The sequence below is a fragment of the Rhamphochromis sp. 'chilingali' genome (genome assembly GCF_963969265.1).
Source record: "Rhamphochromis sp. 'chilingali' genome assembly, chromosome: 22".
NCBI classification, from domain to species: domain Eukaryota; kingdom Metazoa; phylum Chordata; class Actinopteri; order Cichliformes; family Cichlidae; genus Rhamphochromis; species Rhamphochromis sp. 'chilingali'.
The window spans coordinates 15,289,804-15,292,128 of NC_137950.1; the positions used below are offsets into that span (position 1 = coordinate 15,289,804).

The 2,325-nt window shown below is 36.9% G+C and overlaps 1 long non-coding RNA gene across 1 annotated transcript; it reads left to right on the plus strand.

Annotated features, from left to right (window-relative positions):
- Positions 1 to 934: 934 nt before the first annotated feature.
- LOC308390736 lies at positions 935 to 2,325 on the plus strand. Its single transcript, XR_013970481.1, has 3 exons — positions 935 to 1,088; positions 1,636 to 1,802; positions 2,135 to 2,325. It is a non-coding gene; the product is annotated as an uncharacterized lncRNA (long non-coding RNA).

Here is a 2,325-nt window from a genome sequence, read left to right on the forward strand (position 1 = left end):
ACACATCTGACCAAGAACTAATGATTGTTTTGCAGACACCTGTGATGAAATCAAACATGGAGAACTATGCAAAACAGTTAGTATTTGTTGACACCACGCACTGCGTTAACCAGTATTCATTTCCCTTATTCACACTTGTTGTAAGAGATGATCATGGGCATGGAGTCCCTGTGGCCTATGCTATTGTCAGCAACGAAAGTCAGAAAACCCTGGAAACTGTTCTTGGAATAGTTTGTGAGCATTTCCCAACTTCCCCGAGGTAAATAATACATTGACAGCTATTAATTTTGAAATAATTCCTTTTCAAAAAAGTTATAACATGCCAGAATCTAATGCTATAGCTGCAGCATGGGCTGCAAAAAACTTTCCTTTCCAGTTGTTGAAGTTATTCCTATAGGCTGTATGCAGTATTTTATATATCTACTTGTGAGTTGAAATGTTTAATTTGGCATTGAAGTGGTGCTTTGAGATAGCAAAAACATTTTCATACTGTTTAATCTCATTTAGTGTTTTCTTTTTTTCTGTAGAGCATTTATGGTTGACAAAGACTTTGCGGAAATAAATGCTTTGCAGAAGGTTTTTCCAGAGTCAGCTATCCTTCTATGCTGGTACCGTGTCTTGCAGGTAACGTTGTCTAAGATGCACCTGAAACACATTTTTACAACAGGGTCCTGTTGTTATGATTTGCCTCATTGTGATATTCACCTACTCAGGTTAATGAATATAAAGGGATAAAATGTTGAGTGACTTTGTCCATTCATTTAAGACCACAGTGCACTCATCTTCTGGTGGCTGCTTCCCAAAGCTCTTTTTGACATTTAAAAATATGTTTGCCTGGTTGATTTCTGTATTGCACAGGTCCTCTTGTCCAGTGAGTGACAAAGTTATTTTTGGACGTCAGCTTTCTTTTATGCTTTTTGTACAGCTGCTCCTCTGTCTCTCTCTCCAGATTAACTTTTTTTCTCTTACATTCACAGGCTGTTAATCGATGGCTTTCAAAATCAGAGTCCGGGGTCCATGGGCTTTCTAACACCCAAAAGAGAAATGAAATCATTTCTTTCTTTTGTAAGCTGAAAGCTTGCACATCTGTAAGTGTAATTTGTCTATTTCACATTTTGATTTCTTGATTACACTAAGAGCATAATAACTTTCAGTTGCTAAAAAAAAGTTACAGAGAGATACAAAATAGGTTTTTGAAACAATTTCTAAAACTGGCTTCTTATCTTGCTTATCAAAACAAGTACTTAAGCTGTGCAGACCATCATTGTGTCACCCACTGTGCAGTAGAACTTGTGAGTGGGATTCTTTCACAGACAGATGCTGAAACCAAATATGCTTATAGGTTTAGTGTTCCTTCTTAGCCATTGTAAGGGAAGAAATAATTGCTTCTTAATACAAAAACACGACATATTATTAACTCATTCACTGCCATTGACATCTATAGCCGTCAATTGCAGTGAATGAGTCAATGGGTTTAACTCATTCACTGCCAATGGCTGGCAGTGAATGAGTTAATAACTTAAAATTCTTAATGTTATTCAATAAAAGGAAAAGGGCTTCAATACATAATATTAAAGATTTCAATAGGTCTGTTAAATGGATTGAAATATATTCTGTTGCATCCAATTCTCTTAGGAGGACGACTTTAAAGCCACATCAGCAGAGTTCTGCCAGACATTTAAGCAATACCCTTTGGTGTGCCAGTATTTTCAGAAGCACTGGGAAGGCATTGGCCACATGTGGTGTGACTACGGCCGTCGCTTCAGTCACGCTCGTTCTGAAACAAACAATGTGATTGAAAGGTATGATTTATTATTTTGAACTCATTCGATTGTATTGCTGAAAAAAAGATATTATGCTTTAATCCAAGAGGCTAAACTGAGTAGGTTCTTCATGTCATTGCCAGAACAGGTTTTAGGCAAATCCTTTAAATTCTAGCAGCGTTTTTTATGTTATCACAACAAAAAACAGAGTAGGTGGATTTGCCTAAATCAGCTAAACCGGCACAGAGCATTCCTTTATAAAAGACGTGTGCAATAGGTATTCCAATTTTTTAAAAAATAATACAGTCTTGATTAAAACTTTAAATTCCTTCAATTACAGTTACTAATCATTTCAAATAACTGTTTTTCAGATTTTTCCACCGCCTGAAATACCAGTTTTTATCTGGCTACAAGAATAGGCGTCTGGATGATCTGATTGAAGTGCTCCTAGGGAAGGCCGACGACTACTTCTCAGTCATAAAAACCCTGCAAGATGTGGGCCGCATGAAAAACAGGTTTGCTGACACCTTGTCTCAAGTTTCAGACTCTGCTTCAAGACTGA